Source organism: Delphinapterus leucas, chromosome 5 (genome assembly GCF_059928025.1).
Source record: "Delphinapterus leucas isolate spDelLeu-1000000601 "Yukka" chromosome 5, BTC_Dleu_Yukka2, whole genome shotgun sequence".
In the NCBI taxonomy this organism is placed as follows: Eukaryota; Metazoa; Chordata; class Mammalia; order Artiodactyla; family Monodontidae; genus Delphinapterus; species Delphinapterus leucas.
In genome coordinates, this window is record NC_143133.1 from 18,839,191 (window position 1) to 18,859,929 (window position 20,739).

Sequence of the window (20,739 nt, forward strand, 5' to 3'; positions counted from 1 at the left end):
CTGGTCTAAGTTACCAGATTCACAGACAGTAACTTCAGGCTATAAATATTCAGAATTTTGACTTTTAGTCTGGAAAGGAAAGATTTTTATCTGCACAGAGGTGGACCATAGGGGTTCCTATGAGCCTGACATTTGGGGAAAGAGACAGGAAAAGCCAGTACCTGTACCTTTTAATTGTTCTTTTCTCCTCATCACATTTTCATACGACATGGATTTTTAAAGGAACAAAAGATCAAATATTTATTGACCATTTTTCTTGGTCAATTATTATATTAATTAAAATTTTTTTTTCCTCTTAATGTGTTCACTTCTCTCCCCCATTTCCTGATACACTTTGAATAAATCCCACTGTGCAATCATATCCACCTCACCGGTGTTAAGTACTGTTAGTGACATCAGTGTGTAGGCTGCAAAAAGTAACTTTTGAGAGGAGCTAGTCATGCAATTTGTGTCGCCCTGTCTTCACTTAAAGCCATCACATTAAAAACAAAAACAAAACCAAAATAAAAGAAAAAAACCCCCAAAAAATTACCTCACTCATCCTGAGCAAAATGACACAGATTTCTTCATTTTGCAGTTGCTGAGGGTGTCAATTCTCTTGAGAGTCTACGATCTAATTCACACCCATAAATCACGGGTCATGGCTTCTGATGGGTGATGGCGTCAGTGTCTAGGGTCAGCTCATTCTGATATTTCCAGAAGATGTTCTGGTATAATGATAAAACTTTCAAAGAGTAAATGGAAGTTGATACTTCAAGACAGCTGCTTGCAAGTGTACTTTCAACATCATTGTTCACACATAAAATGAAAAGGGAGGATACTAGCAATTTACGGCACCGAAACTGAACTCTTTAAGAGACACAGTAAAAAGAAAGACCATGTGTTCAAGGCGTTGATATCATATAGTTGAGATAGGTTGTCTTGCACAGGATATGTCAGTAAGACCTGTTACTGCCCAAACCTCAAGCAGACCCTCAGTTTTCTCAGGGAATTCTACCATATTGCCTTGGTTGCTTAACACTTTCAACCACTGAGACCATTTCACACTTCTCCTTTTATCTTAAACTTCCAACAAACCCCATTTTTAGTTGACTCCTCCTTTTGCTTCTTATTTCACTGAAGGTAATGGAATCAATCAGAATAGAATTCCCTCAACTTCCCACCATCAAACAGCCAACCTACTTTTATCTGCTCCCATGTACTCTGTGTGGCCCTTGACCTGCCCCTTGCCCACTTCCACCTGAGTGTGGGCTCACATTTCCTCTCCCTTGCTGAAGGGTTTTTCCCCAGCATTAGTTTTGCTCCTTCCCAGTAGATCATAAAAATATGATCAGCATAAAAATATGTAGCTCTTTCCCTAACTTCATAAAAGTCCCTCCCTTCCCATGGCCCAGACCTTTCCAGGTACCACCCCATTTTCTGCTTCCGTCTAAAGCAAAATTCCTCAAGCGTTGTCTAATTGTTGCTTCTTCTGCTTCCACCCATTTGTTTCTCTGTTTTGAGCCTTTGATTTCATTTATTGCTTAAGCAACTGTATGACAACAGAAGTGATGACTGCAAAGAAGACTTCATCCACATTCCACTAGCCTAAGACATCAGTTCTTGTTTTATTTGTGCTTGCTTTTTGTATTTGCTCATTGGTGTATGCCCTTTTTTACACTGTTCCAATCATAGACTAGGAATATTTTTTTTATGCTACTCTCCTTGCTTAACAGTATAATTTCTTATCTTGCTACACAATTTAAAGAATTCTTATTTTAAGAATTAAATTTCATCTAGTTGATATGTGTATAATTCATTTCACCATCCACTATTTTGGGCCATTTAGATGGTATTTTACCATTGTTACAAATACTGCTTTGGTTAAGCACTTCATGTACCTAATTTACCAGTAGCCTTTGTATGAATTGTTTGTCCATGTAGATTGTAGAGAAGTCATTTAAAATGTGGTATAACTATCCAATGATATAGTGGCTGGTATTCTATCTACTATGGAAAAAGTATAAGATCCTCCGTAATATCATGTCACATCAAGTTGGACTTGGGATGGGAGGACGGTTGCCTCATCTTCTTCCTGGTTACACTTCACCACTGTTCTTTCAAGCCCTGATGGCATGGGTCATTCAGTGGCCATCTTCAAGGTTCTCCAGGCCAGAAGTAGATACAGTGTCCATGTTCTGGTATGCCCCATACTTCAGGAGATCACATTGCTCTCCCAAGAACTCTCTGTATGCATTACTTTGGTGGCATCACCTGACCAGACCTGTGTGTTCTGCAACTCAGCAAGCATCCAGCCAAGGAACTGGACACAAGTCACCTCATTTCCAATCTCTGTGCATCTCCTCAAGTGCTTCTCTCCAGGAATATTGTTTTCCTTAAGGCCTAAACATCACTTTTCCCCATCCCCAAATCTTTCTTTACGTAGACTAGGGAGAGGAGGGTACTGGCTGCTGTGCCCATTAGTAAGTCCTGCAGGGATATTCTGGCAGCTTGACTTCCAGATAGTTCTCTTATGGGAGAACATTTGTCTCCATCTGCTCCCCAGCGTTGGGTCTAGCATAAATCTCACAACTTCTGGATAATAGGAAAATCCTATTAACATCCTATTACTATTACGTACGTTTCCTTTCTTCGAAGTTTTCCTTGCTGCTTTAATTTTGGTGTAGAGCTTGTCAACAGTACGTGTGGCAAGTATCTTGTCTGCTTGCTCCTCTGGACCCACCATTCACCCTTCTGGTCCCTGCAAAAGGGCTGACTTGTAGGGACCACACCAACTTCTTCCCTTGCTCTCTGGCTAAATCAAGGGAGGGAGACTGAAGTTAATTCTTGACTCCTTCCTCTATGACCTTCAACTAAGAGTCACTGCTCCTCTCTGGGTGTCCTACTCTACATGATTCTTTCTTTCCAGGTTCTGGGAATCCTACCCTCCCTTTGTCCTTTTGGGCCTCGGAGTGGGAACAGCCCTGCTGGTGTTCACCCAGTATCGCACTATGCCTTGTACTTCCACTCCCCATGCACACCTTCCAGAGGAGGCCTTTCTCAAATTATCCTGTTTCCAATGTGTCATCTTACTGAGGCCCTGCCTGATACAGAATATAATCCAATTTGATTTTCAAACTCAGTCTGAGAGTTTTTGCCTTTTGATAGGAGAATTTCACAATGGTAGTGAAAATTTATATACTTAATTTTATTTCTTCCACTTTATTGTACATTTGTATACTTTCTTTTCTCTCTTTTCCTCACTCTTATTAGATTGATAAGGTTTCTTTTTATCTTTTTCTCCTCCACTCATAAATTGGATTTCCATTCTGCTACTCATAACTTTCCTGGCTTTAGCAGTTATTTTTATATTTCTATGGATATGTGAAAATTAAATAATGTCCTCCAACTTGCTCATTCCCTACCATATATTTTTTCAATTTTACTAATAGTTGTCTTCCCAACTGTAATAATTACATCTTTCTATTGATGGATCAAAAAATAAGTAACAACTTTGCCTTCCTACCACACTCTATTACTAGCTTAATGCTTCTCCACTTCTTCCACTGAAATGAAACCTTTAGAACATTTGACTGCCCATACCTTCCCTATTGTTTGTGGTATGTGGGTCTCTCACTGTTGTGGCCTCTCCTGTTGCGGAGCACAGGCTCCGGACGCGCAGGCTCATGGGCCCAGCCTCTCCATGGCATGTGGGATCTTCCCGGACCGGGGCACGAACCTGTGTCCCCTGCATCGGCAGGCGGATTCTCAACCATTGTGCCACCAGGGAAGCCCAAATCTTGAGCTTGTATGAGATAATTATAGGATTTCAAACCCAGACAGTCATCAAGTTTTTCCTCACAGAATCTCCTGTTTCAAAATTCTTACCAGAGTATAATCTCCAGTTAACTGTCATATTCCATTTAGATATAATTGTAAATATTATGAAATTCATTGTTCATCAATGTTTCCTGAACTTTTCATCTTCCCTATCATGAGATTTGATTTTCATTTGGTTAGAAAATTTTCTCAGAAAGGTACACAGGTAGGATATTTTCGGAGCCTTTGCAACACTCCAAAACTTCTTTACTTTGCTCTCACATGGGAATGAGAACTTCCCTTGATAGGGGGATATTGCCAGTGGTCTGTAAATATAAATGCAAATTGTCTGATTCAACCAAGGTTACAGATAAGAAGTCTATTACTAGTCTAGTTATCTTTCCATTATCAATTGCCTTTGAAAGTTTTGTTCTTTGTCTAGAAGCCTTGTAAGATTTTCAACTATGATGCCAAATGGTGATTTCCTAAATCCATCATTCCTTCCACATTTATTAGTGAGCATTATATATATACAGTGTTGTATACTGTAAGGAAAAGCTTTTTCTTCTCATTCATTCATTCATTTTTGTATATTAGTATGAACTCACGGTTGCTTAATTTATTCAGTAGGCAATATCTGTTTCTATCGTTGTTTACTGACCCTCAAATTGTCCCGCATTTGCCTAGCCCCTTTAGGCTGGCTTTCAGTTCTTTTGACATATTCTCATCATTCTTTGAACACTTCTGTACTTTCTGGCACACACACTGGAATCAAGTATATCTTCAAAGAGCTTTGGGCTTTTTTTTGTTTTGTTTGTCTGTTTTTCTTTTGTTATTTTTTTGCAGAGAATGGTATTTAGTAACAGATCTGAACAGTAGGTATTCTCAATGTTTTTGCAATGGCATTGCCCTTAGGCTCTCTCAATGGAAAGAGCTAGGGCATATATATCTACACACACACACACACACACACACACACACACACACACACACACACCCCTATATACATATACTATCGAAAACACAAAATGACTGATACATCCAATTCTGATTTTACATACCGCAGGGTTTATTCCAGTTTCCTCCCTTTCCATATTTGTAAATCCTTTTTCTAAGAGGGAGAAGCCTGCACCCCATAACCCCAATATATTTGTTTGTTGGATCAACCCCCAAGGTAATCAGTCTCTTCTCATCCCCACTGCCCCCTGAGTGGGCATCCACTCACCTCATTCTGCAATCGCCCACATGTATGGATGCTGTCCCTATCTTGCGTGGGCGCACATGCCACGCCATTGCTACAACCCCACTCCATGCAGAGGCCTTTCTCATCCCTCTTAGGAACCACCTCCTTGCACTGGGCCACTAGCACCCACTCTCCAATGTGGATACTTACTTTTGCTCAATTTCACCTACTGGCTTTAGTACCAAATTATTTAAGCAAGAAAGAATGAAGGAAAGAAGGAAGGAATGAAGGCAGGCATTTAGAAAAAAAAATTATCTATCTATACATATATATGTATGTATATGTATACCTATATTTATATGTATATATTCCAAAACTCCCATCACCATATTTGATGCCCTTTCTTTTATTACTTTATTTTCTTTTTCTTATTACCAAAGCAGGTCATACAAGCAATGTAATACTGATAAGTGTAGGAAAGGAAAAACATTTTCTTCTACCCTCTCAGGTTTTGTATCTGGGAGCCTACAATTAAACTGAGAAAAGACAGATTAATAGGAGAAAAACTGTGTGTTTCTTTGTAGGTGTTAATATTTTCACATGCACAGGGGCTTCAAGATAAAAGTGAAAACCCAAAGAATCCGTTAAACCAGTGGACTCATGTCTGTATCGTTTTTAACAAAGGGTAATAAATTGTGGAGAAGTGAGCAAAGGAAAAGGGGTTTGGGGCCTCTGTGGGTAGTAAACTGTGGAAAGATGACTAGGAAATATATGGGAGACAAAGCTTGTTTAGTTAGGCAGATAAGAGCTATATTTCTCCTCTTCCTGGAGAGGAAAGCACATTTACAAATGGAAATTTATATCACCTTTACGAAGGGAAATTTATGCCCCGGTTTTAGGCAGAAAGGGGGAGGCAAAGAGTTCTTCCTGTATCACCCCTTCTCAATTGCCTTCAGCTCAAAATAATCCTTATGCCAAAGTAGCATATTTTGGGGTGGTATGTTCTGATTCCTTTCACAAGCAAAAAGAAGAAAGTAAAGAGTACTTATAACTGGGCCAGCTGCATGGGCATGTGACCTGTGCAGTCACACAGAGCCCTGCACGCAGAAGGCTCCTGTACTTGGTTCAATGCCCTGCTGTCACCATCCGGGAATTCTTGGCAATTGTTGAACAAGTGTAGGGGAGGGAAAAAAAACGTTCCCTCTACCCTTTTGAGTTCTTGGTTGAGGCCCCCTTGTTAATAAAAAAACAGGTTAACAAGAGAAAAAAACAAACAGAAATTTATTAACATGTATACTTCATGTATATGTGGAAGATACCCAGGGAAAATGAGTAACTCTCCAGATGGCCCAAGCCACTACCTTAAATTCCATCTTCTGCTAAAGACAGCGAGAGACCAGTTACAGGAAGTTACCAGGAAAAGCCAGGTAAACAAGGGTAAAATTTGTTATGCAGATTGACGTCTGTGCCTTCTCTATTATTAGTAAGATTCTCTTGTGATTTAGTCAACCTGGGATTCCTGGTACTGAGAGGCACAGAGGTTTCCTTTATAAATGTAAATGTCCCTTACAAAAGGGTAACTCCTCTGTTTTAGAGCTTCTGCTGTGTCTGCAGGCTCTCAAAAATAATCAGTTTAAGGTAATAATCCCTGTGCCAAAGAGGCATATTTTGGGGTGGCATATTTTGTTACCCTTCACAAGGGTCCCTGCATTTTCATTTAACTTCCATCATTCCTTTCTAAGAAAGTATGCATGTTTTTATTTTTATATATTTTAAAATGAAATCACAGGTGCATATTACATTATCTACTTTTTTCAGCTGAAAAGTTTGTTTTATATGTCAATATGGTATATGTTCAGCGTTGTTTTTAATGCCTGCATAATATTTAATTATATGGATGTACCATTAACTTATTTAACTAATTACTTATTACTGAACATATAGATTATTTCTACCTATTAAACATAGATTATTTCTAGCTTTCTAACATTACATTTGGGTTAATAGGTAGGCTTGGGTTAAAATCCTTCCTGCATCACTTACTAGTTGTATCACCTTAAAACAAATTCATCTATCTGAATTTCAATTTCCTCATCTATAAAATGGGGAAAATAATAGACTCTCATAGTGAAACTAAGTCCCCCTAAAATCGAGTTTCCCTGCTGAGTTTATGACAAACCTCTCTATCTAAAACTTTATTCCCTTTTTTGCCCCATCCCTGTTCCCCTCAGGATTGAGGGGTATCAAAGAAAAGAGGGGATTGAAACCAAGCAGGACTCTGCAGGGCCCTCCCGGGTACAAAAACCCCTGTGCTCCATGTTTTCTTGTTTGCAAAAGAAGGCTTTAGTCTTCTAGACCTTCCCTCAGTTCAAAGAGCAGACTCAAGTAGTTACTAATTAGGAAAGTGAGGGAATTCAGAAACAAAGGAAAAGCAGTCAAGAAACAATAGTTCAGCAATGAAACAGAGTCCTAGTTTCTCAAGAGATACACATAACAATCTGATGCATATCTTTGAGTTGTTTTGTAGAAACAAAGACCTCTGTCCAGGTGAAGGATGGTGACTACATTCTGAGCACAAGCACTAGACCCCAGACCGGTTGGAACCAGAAGGTTGATGATGATTAAGATTCCTGAAACATCACCTTGTCACGTCACCACCAACCAATCAGAAGAAAGCCCAGGAGCCGTAAATCTCATCCACATGTTGCCTTTAAAAACCCTTGCCTGAAAGCCAATAGGGAGTTCGGGTCTTTTGAGTGTGAGTTGCCCATTTCCCTTGTTTGGTGCCCTGCAAATAAATGCTGTACTTTCCTTCATCACAACCTGGTATCATTAGATTGGTTTTGCTGCGTGGCAGGCAAGCGGACCCAAGTTTGGTTTGGTAACAATAGTTATTTTTTTATTTAAGGGTTAAATGAGATACTACATACAAAGCACTTTGTGCCTGGTACATAGTATTTGCTTAATTAACTTTTCCTCAGTTATAAAATGGGAATCCATCTCACAGGGTTTTTGTGATAATTAAATGAGTTATTATAGGTAAAGTGCATATAATAAGTTCTCAGTAAATGTTAATGTGATTATCAACTATAAACCAATTCAGAGATGATTGATAATAAATTATCAATTAAAACCAAAAAGTGAAAAACAAACTCTGTCAGTTATTTATAAACAGACAAAAATACTTTAAAAAAGTTTACAGATGCTTCTTTGACCCAAATATCTGAAACCAAGAGGAATTATGTGCCCAAACCTTAGTTTACTCTGGTAAGTTTCTGGAACACAATGGATAGTTGTACGTTTTATTTAGATTACTGGGCCCATTTTCAATCATGCCACTGTTGAAGAGGGAAAATTTTCCCCTATCCTCTGGGTTCTTTTCGCTGGTATAATAATTAGATTGACCCAAGACAGACTAATAGGAGAAAATCAAATTAAATTTTGTGTGTTCAGAGTTCTCATAGATATGGAAACTAAATAAATGGCCAGTGCAGGCAGTTTTATACTTTTTAGACAAAGAAACTACACATTTGTGAAGAACTGACAAGACACAGAACTTTGGGCTTAGGGTAGTAAAGTAACAAGTGTTGTTTATACAGCCTTCTGAGCACTGACTTCTCTCTCTCTGGTGATAAGAATGTCTCCCTACCTCCTGGTGCAGGGAGGGTACCTTTCACACGGGGGATTTATTTCCTGCTTTCAGGGAGACAGAGGAGGGTCAGAGTGTCCATCTTGTATTGGCTGTTTCTTAAGTAATTCAAAATAATCAATATGCCACTTTGGCACATTTGGGGGCAGCCTGCCCTAACACCATTAATTCCAGTTTTAAAACCAGAACAATATTCCCTCTTCATCTGTATTTCCTACAGTGAAGAAAACTAACAGTTTCCTTTTACTCGTTCCATATGACTCTTTTTATCTAGCTCTCAGACATATTTTGGACTAAATTCTTATGTCTTTTAAATTCTTCTCTAGTAGTAGACATTTGGGATGTTTGTTCGTGTATCTGGACCGAGGCCAAATATTCATCGCTGCCTATTTTAAGTATCTTGAACAAATTTAAAGTGGTTTCTCTTCCTATTCTTTTCCATCTTATTCTCTCCAGGGTCCAGATCCTGCAAGTCTGGACATGCCCTTCGAGGTGCAGCCCCAGGCGAGGTGAAGTGATCTAGGGATTTCCCTACCAAGCCTGAAACTGAAACCTCTAAAAACTCATCTTGATTTCTTTCCACATTCCTTTTCATTTGCCTTTCTGGCACAGTCCTCCTTTTTAGAAAACTTCTTATCCCTCCAGAGCCTCTAAGCCTGCTGCACGTTTCCGTGCCTCTGGCCTTGCGGTCCCATCTCGGCTGCTTGTGCCCTCTCTTCTGAAACCCTCCTTGTTTCAAAGGCTCTATTATTTAGTCGGAGGCATCGTTGCCTCAGGGAGGATCAGTATTATTAAGGCAGGAATGTAAAAACAAAGAAAAAATTATTGCTCAGCTTTTGTGTTTCAAGAACAGACTTTTGAAACCCAGAGCTGAGACAATAGTTGTGAAAGAAAAATATATATATATCAGGGCTTTTTGAGGGAGAAAAGGTTTTTTCAGTTACAAAAGGTTAGTTTTCAGTATCAATAAAAAAAATCCCCTAATGAAGTTTAACAGAAAAATTACCTTGTAAATAAAGTAGTTGAAGAACCTACCAGGCCAGAGAGTAGAAAAGTGTTGCCCCAGAAGAAGGGTGGAAGGTGGCTCGGAACACATGGATGGCATGTGGGTCAGAGAAGGCATATGTCCCACTTCCTTAGGGGTTGAAACCTCGGAGGGTAGCTGAAGAGACTACTGACAAGTTTTCAAAATGCCAAGATGGGGAGCCTCCTGTCCTAAGATGGAGCTCTGGGATGACCGGATGCCTCATAAGACCCACACAGAGCCTGGTGCAGGCTTACTCACCTCGTTCACCCGGGAAGGTGCAGCGTGCAGTCAGTGCTTCTAGGCCCTGGGAGGGATGACAGGGTTTTGTGTGTGTGTGTGTGTGTGTGTGTGTGTGTGTGTGTGTGTGTGAGAGAGAGAGAGAGAGAGAGAGAGGGAGGGAGAGAGAGAGGGAGGGAGAGAGGGAGGGAGAGACGGAGAGAGAGACAGACAGAGACAGACAGAGAGACAGACAGAGAGACAGACAGAGAGAGACAGAGACAGAGAGAGACAGAGAGAGACAGAGAGAGACAGAGAGAGACAGAGAGAGACAGAGAGAGAGGAGAGAGACTGCAGGGCTCTCAGGGCTGGGACTCAGAGGGGCTACTACAGCACTGACTACACCTGGGGATCAGATGAGTTATCAGATCTCAGTTGATGACGGCCACCTAAAGACCACATGGGATGGCATATCTGTGCGCCACCAGTGTCAGTAAGTGCTGATAAATGGAGACCTCTGGATGACAGAGTGGTAGGAGAACAAGTATCCGGGACACTGGCCGATGCCTAGACACCTTGGAAGCCCCCTCTACTAGACACTGTTGGTCTCCCCCCTCCCCCCTTTATTTGACCAGCACACCACCCTCAGCTGTTGTGAGTGTTGGCTGATAGCAGCTTGTGGATCCACCCTTCTCCAGAGAATTGCCCTCCCCAGGAAACTGCCCAAAACTACCTGGGAGGTTTACTGCACACCCCCTGCCTCCACCCACCCAACCAGGGAACCAGTGACTGACTGACACGGGATACAAAAACCTGTCCCCCTTGTCTCAGCACCCTTCGCTTCTGAAAGGGTTCCGGCGTTCAGCCTCCAGTCATGTCTCAGTCCTTTGGTTCCGTGGGGAGGAACTTTAGTTCCAGGTGTTATTTTAGGTCAAAATTTTCTCCTCTGGGCATGCTTTGGCCACATGACTTGTGGGTTTTTTTCTGCTGTCTCTGAAAACAACTCAGTACCTTTTTAGAAACAGGATAGGGCTAGTTTGGGCTGGTTCAACAGTTATAAGGAGCATCGACTTTGTGGTGCCGCTCACACTCCGGGGCTCCCCAGCAAGCTGAGGCTAGATTTCAGCAGAAATCTCATTGTGTTTAGCTTTTTTGTTTGTTTACTTTTTAAGCTTTCCTTTCAGGCTCCTCTTCCGCTACTCTGTCAGCCGCCACTTTGTATTTTTCCCAGATTGACCACTTGTAACAAATCTCTGTCTCTCTGGCTTTACATCTTCTGAGAATCTGGACACCAGATGATTGTTAAGATGCAAAACAAGGGCTGGCAACACTTGGCATGAGAGCTACTCTTCCCCAACCAATCATCACTAAAAGCCTGGTGGTCTTAGAATCCTTCACAAAAGACGCTCCCAGAAGTGCCTACCAATTGATAGAATTGGCATGGGAGCTGAAACCTATCTGTCATGGGATGGTGGTAGCAGTCAGGTCCTGCAAAAAATAAATGGCACCTCAAACTTGGTGATGTGAAGAGAGTTTATGAGAACAAATCTCTGACCTCATCTCCCTCCTCTATTTCAGTGTCCTTCCAGTGTTTCCTATTGGCTGACCCCAACTGGAATACAGAAGGCAAGATAGATCTCTTTGGTGCAGTCCATACAGATCCCTCTCCCAGGGCACAGAGCAGGATGGAGATGGCTGGAGAAGGGACACAGGCACCAGAAAACCTCTGACTCAGAGGGGAAATGATCTTTCTAGGGTACTGGAGAACCAGAGGCAGAGCTATTATTTGGGGATACCTGGCACTGACTGTACACTGATGTGTCCTGCTGATGCTGAGAATGGTTCAAGGACCAGGAAACCTGGTATCTGTAAGCCTTCCGTTAAACGGAATGACCTATGGTGTTAGTGTAAGTTCTAGAACGGTGATTGAACACTTAGCATAAAAGGACAGGATTTTAGACAGAATTATGTTTCCAGGTAGAAAACCCCACCCTGTCTGGACAGTGTCAGTTTTATTTTCTTGCCCCTATCCCACCTCTGCTCCCAGGGACCCTGGGTCAAGGAAAGCCATGCTGAAATATGTTACATCTGTTCCTGCTCTGTGGCTTCCTGATGTCCTATGAGATTTTGTATCCTTAGCTAATTAAATGGGAATTTGATTTAACCTTTTATCATGAGTATATGTGGGTGTGGTTTTCTACTATCAGACTAGAGTCCAGGAGAAACATTTCTCCATCTCTGACCTAGAGGAGAGTAAGACTGATTCAGTTTTGCAGAAGAATCAGAGTTTTCTTTTAGGTGAAACCCAAGAACTTGATTGAAAAAGTATAATGACATTGATTTAGACTGTTGAGACCATTTTTGCCTCATGGTTCTTGATTGTATTCTGGATAGGAGAGGTTGCCGGATCGCCAGGTTCTGGGTAGGTGAGGTGCTACCAGGCCTTCCTTCCTTCAGGGCTGCCCACGTGTGAGTCCTCCTTTTCTAACGGCTCTGCCCCCTGGACCTACAGCAGACTCAGGGCTCCCATATCGTAAAACGCTGTTTTCCATACGACTTCTCTTCTTTCCTTCATCACTGAACCTCGTCAAAGACTCATTACACCTGCGACCCACTTCATGACCCACTGCCCCTCTCCACTCCTTAAACCATGATTAGTTTAAACATTCCCTCCCACGCTTTGCTGCCAAATGGACGCCAGTGACTGTTGTCTAATTAGATTGTTCTGGGTCTTCCTTCTCTGTCTCTAGACGATACTGTCATTACTTCATCTTGCAGTGTTCTTGTCTTTGGACCCTCCTCTCTCACCCTTTTCGTCTTTTCCTGGTGGCTTCTTCTCTGCTTCCATTATTACTGACTTTTCCTTTTTCTGTCCTCCAAACGTAGAAGTATTTCCCAAGTTCCTTCCCCGGTTCCTCCACCAAGAACTCCTACTCTCTCTTTCATTTTTAGAAACTTCTCTATACTTTTTTCCTCAGCAAACATCCACTCCCTTTTCTTTAATTACCCCTGCTTTGAGCGTGACTCCTAGATTTATAAAATTAGTCTCTACCTGGGTACACAGCCATCTCATTCCCACCTGCCTGGTGGCTATATCTACATACATGAGCGGCCAGCACAAACCAAACTAGTCAAAGTCAAACTCATTATGTTCTCTTGCAAATGATCACTTCCTGATGATTTATCTTTCAGCACCCTAGCTTGATACTTTGGATTTGTCTTTGTTCAGTGGCTTTCTAGAGGCTTTTCTGTCTGCCAGCCCTGCTTCTTCAAGAACTGTCCCATCCTAGCTACATGGCCACAGTCTTACAGGGTTCAACCTTCTCTGGCCTCAGATGATTGGCTAAAGGGTGGATCCACAGTATGCCTGTGGAGAGCAGCAGTACACGGTGGTTGATGGCTTGACCCTGAAGTAAACGGCAGGATTTTAATCAGTAGGTTACTATCCTCTAGGTAGGTGACATGGGTTTCTCTGATGATAAAGTACCTACTTCATTGGACTGTTAATGAGTATCAAGTGAGATAATACATGTAAATTACCATGGAAAGCAGTTATTTCCTGGGATGTTTGGATTTGAGAAGAAAGCAATGTCTGTTTGTTATTTCCTCTCAGTGGTAGAACTTGAAAGACATAAACCTCAGGAGGTATTAGTGACCACGTCTGCCACGTGGAAAAAGCTCCTCTGTAAGATGGAAAGTTGGTTGACAACAGCTTGCAGGAAGGATGGTAGGTGAGAGATAGGATGGCATTTGGGTCCCTGCTTCTAGTTGGCTCTAAGTGCTCCCAGGGCTGGGTTTCAGCCCCCCTTTGGATTTTGTGAACTCTTTTTGCCTAAGCTAATTCAATTTAACCTTCTGTTATCTGGCTGTAACCAGGAGTAACACCTTTAGCTCCCAAGTTCTTCTGATTACCAGGTCCTAAAGATTCTGAACTATCTGTGGCTTGGTGTCCTCTTGTCCATTTCCACTGCTTCCTTCATTTTTCTGGGCAGTGCATATACCTGCTAATCGATCTCTGTACCTACAGTCTAACCTACAGTCTCATTTAAAAATAATGTTTTCTCAACTGCTACTTGAGCATGCCACGCTCTTTCTCCAGAACCTCCTAGGAATCTTCACTGTCTTCTGAGTAAAGGATAATTTCCTACTGGTGGTTTTACTTACCTTCTCAAGCTTCTCTCCACCCTCCCTGCCCTGCCAGCTACTCGCCACTTTTTACACTGCAGCTAAATAGAATGACTTGCTCATAATCACTCTAGACTGGGCTCTCCTCTGTGTCATTGCTCACGCTGCTGGTTTCCATCAGTCCCCTCAGCTTTTCTGCCATCATTTCTATAAAAGCCTCACCACCTGCATAGCCTACACTAAATTTCATTGTTTTTTCCAAAAGACTTGTCCCCAAGCAAAATGACATCTCTTGAACGATTAGATGTCTCATTTATGGTGTTTGACTCTGTTTTCTACTATAACTGTTTGTGTGCATAATTTATTTCTTCCACTAAGTACCTAGAGGACCAGTGTCTTACTTGCCACTACATAGCTACTACTGCGCTATGCTACTACATACAGGGCATTCAAAAAACATTTTTTTTTTTTTTTTTGCAGGCCTCTCACTGTTGTGGCCTCTCCCGTTGTGGAGCACAGGCTCCGGACGCGCAGGCTCAGCGGCCATGGCTCACGGGCCTAGCCGCTCCGCGGCATGTGGGATCTTCCCGGACCGGGGCACGAGCCCCTGTCCCCTGCATAGGCAGGCGGACTCTCAACCACTGCGCCACCAGGGAAGCCCCAGAAAACATGTTTTTGAAGATAATTGAATCAAGAAATAATGTTCTCTGTTAGATTGGGACCAAAGTTGAATGTATGTATTTGTGAATGTGTGTCCATGCGTGTGTGTGTTGGGAGAGAGAAACAAAGAAACAGAGAGAGAGAGACATATTTGAAGAACAGAATTAACTTGCACACCACAGATGAATTCAAGATGCATACAATTTGGCCAGTGACGCCAATTCTGCCTTGTACTGCTATTTCTGTTTGTCACTATGGCAAAACTGATTTAATATTTTTTTACCTTAGTTCATATTCTGTATAATTCTTCTCTAAGTTTCTATATGTTCTATTTTTATTAAGTATTATAATTTTATAATTCAATGTCCAACTTTAAAAGATAATCTAAAGCATTTTTTTTGCCTTATTATATATGGTTCTTAATGTAAGTATAGGAAAGGCAAATTGTGCTTTTAGTCAAAATCAGTAAAGTTTATTTTATTTATTTATTTATTTTTGTTGGAGTATAGTTGCTTTACAATGTTGAGTTAGTTTCTACTGTACAGCAAAGTGAATCAGCTATACATATACAAATAGCCACTCTCCTTTTAGACTTCCTTCCCAGTTAGGTCACCGCGGAGCACTGAGTAGAGTTCCCTGTGCTATACAGTAGAAAATCAATAAAGTTTCAAACCGTGTTTCCTATTAGCTTAGCTGATTGCATACTCAGTTTAATAGTCATCTAGCAAGTGATGACTAGATATGCAGGAGTTTTATGTAACATATTCAATACTTACTTTTTCAAAGAATCTTTCCATTTCTCCTCTGTAACATATTTCAGGATAAACTGATCCTTTAAATGAGAACTAAAAAGAGTAAGAAAGCATTGGTATTCTGGAAAAATTTTAATATTATTAAAAATAATTGCCCCCAAAATAAAGTCTTTTGCTTAAAATACATAGATGGTATGTATTTTTCCTTTTTATTCAAATATTAACAGTTATTTTTCAAGAGGAAAAACTTCTGCATAACAAAAATATCGAGCAGGTCATCATGGTTTACTAATAGAAATTGTGATTATCGAAATCTACATCTATGGGAAATGTGTGCACATTCCGTTTTATTGAGGTGTGCCATTTGTAAGTCTTTATCTCATTTCCTGCTTAAGTGCCTTCCTCTTTAATGTCTACCCAAGGCAGGCAGTCAAGTAAAAAGCCGGAAACCAGAAAGTAAGTGGAATCATATAGAAGATGAGCTTTATGATTACCCCAATTCCATTCTTAAGAATACTCATTCCAGATGGATTAGAAGAACAGCAAGCTATAATGAAAAACTAGTTCAAAAGAATCTGAGCCATTGTATAATGTCTACACTTGGCCTTGAAGGGGAGCAAAACTTTCCCCCTACTCTCTTGTGATCTCCAGCTAGGCCAGGGAATTAAGCTGACATAAAACAAATTAACAGGAGAAAAGTATACAAATTTTATTTTTACATGTACATGGCAGCCTTCATGGGAAAATGAAGACCCAAAGAAGAGGCCAGGCCTAAGTGTTTATATACTAGGTTGAACAAAGAAAGTTGTGGAAAAGTAACTAACATATATGGGGAGAGCAAAGGAAGATCAGAGTTATTTTAACAAGGTCTGTTTGTACAGAGTGCTCTTGGCCTCCACTCCCCGTCTCTGGTGGTAAGAATGTTCCTTTCCTCCTGGTACCAGGAGGGCATCTTTCAAAAGGGAGTTTTATCTTCTGCTTTGGGGAAGAAAAGGGGAGTGAGGGGCTTCCCTGGTGGTGCAGTGGTTAAGAATCCACCTGCCAATGCAGGGGATACAGGTTCGAGCCCTGGTCCGGGAAGATCCCACAAGCTGCGGAGCAACTAAACCCGTGTGCCACAACTACTGAGCCTGCACTCTAGAGCCCGCGAGCCACAACTGTTGAGCCCACGAGCCACAGCTGCTGAGCCCGTGCATCACAACAACTGAAGCCTGCACGCCTAGAGCCCATGCTCCGCAACAAGAGAAGCCACCGCAATGAGAAGCCCGTGCACCACAACGAAGAGTAGCCCCCGCTCGCTGCAACTAGAGAAAGCCTGCACACAGCAATGAAGACCCAACACAGCCAAAAATAAATTTTAAAAAAAGGGGGTGGGGGGAAGGTGAGAGCATCCTTCTTGTACCTGCTGTTTTTCAAGCACCTGCAGCTAGAAATAATCCTTATGCCCAATGGCATACTTTGGGGAGGCATATTCTGCCAGTATTCAGTCTTCGTGTGGATTCTGATGGGGTTTTAAAGGTGAAGAGAGCAAAATGACCAAGCTTTAGGAAAAAAGGGCCTGTATAGGAAGGGAGATTGGGAAGAATGTAGAACACTCTTTTATTGGCATTGGCTCTTCCATGTAGGTCTCCAGATGAGCAAAGACTGAGGGAAGATAAACTAAAGACCAGTAACTAACAGTGAAATAGGGCTGGTTCATGCACATGTCTCTGTTCTGGTTAGTATTGACCTGAGAGCCCCGCATAATTATTCATTCTAGAGAATGAACTGTAGCCAAACTCCAAATCCTTTTTTTTTCCTTTGTAATGGGTTATGTTTTTTAAAGAATGGGTTTACTTCTTTCCTTCTTATTTTTACTTGGGGAAATAATAAAACATTAAGTAATGATACCATAGCAAACACTAAAGCAATCGTCAGGGGAAGCAGCCAAGGAGTAAGCCAGATCTCCCACCTGATATAAAACATTACTTGATAAACCAGAAAAAAAAAGCATGCAGATTACTGGAAGTGGACAGCATTTCAGGTTTTGGCTTTTCCTTCTTGCATGTTTAATATACAAAATGTGTGCTTGCTACAGTACTGCTCTAAGCAGAAACCCTTAGGAACGGGACACAGGCCAAACACAGACCATATTCCCTGTGACTGTAGCCATCTGATAATTTGTTCTTGTTTTCTTTGCCTTCTTTTGCACACAGTCTGTTTCCCAGAGATCTCTGTTTATAAATACTAAGAGAAGAAATAATTTATTATGACCATTGACTTCTTTCCTCTAAATGACTACTGTAACAACTTGAATTACCTTGAAGTATAAGAGGAGCTTTCTGAGGGCTGCACACCAGGCTATGGAATTTTGCTTCCATGGCAGTTTTGATGACAATGACCACTACCAAAGCCGCTGGCTAATCACTGAAAATAGAGAAGAAAAACTACTTTTTAGAAAATAACTTCTTTTGATTGTGTTTTCTAATCTTTTTTAACATACCACCCTCAATCTAAAGTAAAAATTTGCAGTTTAGAGTATTTTTGTTAGTTTTCCTGAAAAGTAAATCCAAAAATGTTTCCCATTTTCAACCTAACTGAATATTATTATAATTCTAATATAGCAGTTTTGGTTATTCATAAAATAAAGATAGCATAAGAGAGAAAAATAAAAACAAAAGGAGAAAAAATGGACATATCACAAAGTGATTTTGGTAATGATGTTGCCTTATATTTGTATGATTCTTTGTATATTTTAACGTATGTTCATATACAGTGTCTTTCTGAGCTTTACAACAATCCTCTCTACTATAAAGAGTTTCAGACATGGAACCCAGAAGAAATAACTTGTTTACCCCTGTAATTGGGCAACAAGAAAAAAAATAGCCAGAAAATAGTATATCTAAAAAAATGTTCATTTGATGACAGTTTTTTTATCTTGGGAAAAGATATACCACAAAACTGAAGCTGGAATAGAGCAGGTTACTTAAGGGACTGGTAATGCAAGACTTTTGATTTGCTCCAAAAGAAGGAATCAGCATTTGTATATGCTCCAACAATAGCCTCATGTTGCTACTCCTTTTCCAACATTCAAAATTCCTTTCAAATTCCATGTTCCCTTAAACTATTTCTATTACAACTTCATCAAACTCAAGAATCTTCCGAGCTTGAACGGCACCCATTTCTCCTCTTTCTTTTTCTCTTTTCTTTCCTTTTTTATAAAAATTTGCCCTTTTTCTTCTTTAAATGCTTTAAGAAACTTCTTGTCACGTTTGTTATAGATGTGGGGGAAAAAAGAAAACTGTAGAGTTCTCCTTTTCTTTTTTTACTGATAATTGGTACTGTATACTGTCTTTGAATTTTCTGTGCATTGATAAACAATCATAATCAGATTGGAAACTGTCATATAGTAATTCTTGGAAAGAGTACAAAAGATTAGTGTGTACTTTTGAGAAAAAAAATCCCCAAAGCACCGAAATTCCAAGTATTGTTACTTCTATTAAGAATCAGAGGGGGACTTCCCTGGTGGCACAGTGGTTGAGAGTCTGCCTGCCAATGCAGGGGACACGGGTTCGAGCCCTGGTCCAGGAAGATCCCATGTGCCGTGGGGCAACTAAGCCCGTGCGCCACAACTACTGAGCCTGCGCTCTAGAGCCCACGTGCCACAACTACTGAAGCTCATGCGCCTAGAGCCCGTGTTCTGCAACAAGAGAAGCCACCACAATGAGAAGCCCGTGCACTGCCACAAACAGTAGTGCAACTAGAGAAAGCCCGTGCACAGCAATGAAGACCCAAAGCAGCCAAAAAAAAAAAAAGAATCAGAGGGACTTCCCTGGTGGCACAGTGGTTAAGACTCCGTGCCCCCAATGCAGGGGGCCTGGGTTCGATTCCTGGTCAGGGAACTAGATCCCACATGCCGCAACTAAGGAGCCCACTTGCCACAACAAAGGAGCCCGCCTGCCACGACAAAGACCCAGCGCAACCAAATAAATAAATATTTTTTATAAAAAGAATCAGAAAATCCCTTTGCTCCACACATCAGAATTACTGTCCAAAAGGGGAGCAGTCAGCACTTGTTGGAGGTTAGAAAGATGAAAATGATGACAGTTTATTTTGGTGATTTTCTTGCATATTTATTTTCAAAAACTGGCAGAAAAACAAGAGAATTGAAGTTACAAGGAAAGAGAAACTGACTGGTGTCATTGGACACTTTGATAGCAGAATATGCTGTCATTTAAAAAATTCAGCATCCCAGTATTATATTTTTGATGAAATCATTTTAATGAAATATTGGGATTAACATGTACACACTACTATGTATAAAAAAGATAACTAATGAGAAGCTACTATATAGCAGAGGGAACTCTACTCAATGTTCTGTGGTGACCTAAATGGGAAGGAAATCCAAAAAAGAGGGGATATATGTATACGTACAGCTGATTCACTTTGCTGTACAGCAGAAACTAACACAACATTGTAAAGCAACTATACTCCAATAAAAATTAATTTAAAAAAAAGAAAGAAAAGAAAACAGAAGTACTAACACTGCCACTTCATTCCCAACAGTTACATCCGTCTATCATCAGATTTCTTCTCTGTGTACATGAGTGACTAGAATGTTTCCCTCTGAGTCAGACATTGGAGCAAGCTATGCAATGCATTTGTGTAGAAACTTCTAGTGCATCCATTGGATATATTCCATTCTCCACCATTAATCATTTAATGGGGTTCCTAAAGTATTTTGAAATCTATAAACAGGAAACCCTGTATGTAATACTTTCTTCTGGTCTTTGTCTTCTTGTAATATTATACTTCAAAAGTAATTCCTAGTAGTCAGATGACTAAATAAACACAAGATTCTGGAATTAAAAGAATAAATTAAAAGGATGGATTACAGGATTAACTCATTAGGCTGAAATACTAAGGAAACTAGGCCAACTGGGACCTCATTTTCTGTCCCATGGCATTTCGTGATTTCTAATCTTTTGGCAACACATTGTTCCAACATGCCTGGGCATGTTTGGGAGACAGGATTTGCTTCAAGCCAAGCTCCCCAAGGACTCCTGATAATTCAATGGCGGGAGAGGGTGGGAATTGTCAGTAGAGCTGTAGACATACTTTAAGTTCAAGCTGGGATCCCCACTCCACACAGATACATGGAAGCTGTTATTATACCTACACTTATTACAGCTACTTCTCATCATATCTATTTTTCACGGTATGCCCACACATAGGAGTTATTATATCTAAATAAACCTGACAGAGACCAGGAACAAGTTGAATTTGTTAATTCTACAATAATCTTAACTGTTAAGGCGATCTAGGCTCTTGACAGACATCTAGATTCTTG

General features: G+C 40.7%; 1 long non-coding RNA gene across 1 annotated transcript in view; it reads right to left on the reverse strand.

Annotated features, from left to right (window-relative positions):
• LOC111186059 (uncharacterized) overlaps positions 1 to 20,739 on the reverse strand; it is a 56,240-nt gene that overhangs the window by 11,703 nt on the left and 23,798 nt on the right. The window contains exons 2-3 of the long non-coding RNA XR_016393198.1: positions 17,710 to 17,816; positions 533 to 15,503 (exon numbers count right to left, since the gene is read on the reverse strand). This is a non-coding gene — a long non-coding RNA (uncharacterized LOC111186059). The remainder of the gene's footprint in view (positions 1 to 532; positions 15,504 to 17,709; positions 17,817 to 20,739) is intronic.